We start from the raw sequence: 669 nt of genomic DNA, 5'->3' as shown, positions 1-669 counted from the left end.
CAAGAAACTTCTTCATCGCTATCCCACATAAGAACACTGTAGAAGGTCTGCTCACAAACTTATCCAATCTCCTTTCCAAGCTACCCAAGTTTTTAGACTCTATAACCCCACTCGGTACATCATCAGATGCAGCATTCTTCACCTGACCTCAGCCGGACTATAAATACTCGCGTTCCTTCCACCCCAGGTAGTTCTGTTTGTGACTTGAAAAAGCCCACTGTGTGGGCGAAACGTAGTCAATAAAGGATCACATTATACTGCATTTGTGTTTATATTGCCATTGTGTCGGTATTTTATACCATTTATTTCCACTCTCTCCACCTTTCGCAAACCTTCGACATCATTGATCAGTATTGTTGTGTCATCTACATAACCAACTACCTCTGTGAACCCCGACCCCTCCTCCTGTAACGTTGTTGCTTCCTCAACCATTCCATAAAACGGGTGTTGCATACATGCAAACAGAATTTGAGACATAGGACACCCTTGTCTCAAACCTTTCTCCATTTTCAACACGCTACCCAACCTACCACTAATTTGCACCTGAATCGTAGCTTCTGCATACAAGGTCTTCACCCATTTTACTATTCCCTCCCCAAAACCCATAAGCCTTAAAGTGTCAACCATGTACTCTCTATTCACACCGTCATAAGCATTCTCCCAATCAAT

Source organism: Cherax quadricarinatus, chromosome 11, assembly GCF_038502225.1.
Source record: "Cherax quadricarinatus isolate ZL_2023a chromosome 11, ASM3850222v1, whole genome shotgun sequence".
Lineage (NCBI taxonomy): Eukaryota > Metazoa > Arthropoda > Malacostraca > Decapoda > Parastacidae > Cherax > Cherax quadricarinatus.
This window is presented reverse-complemented; position numbering follows the sequence as displayed.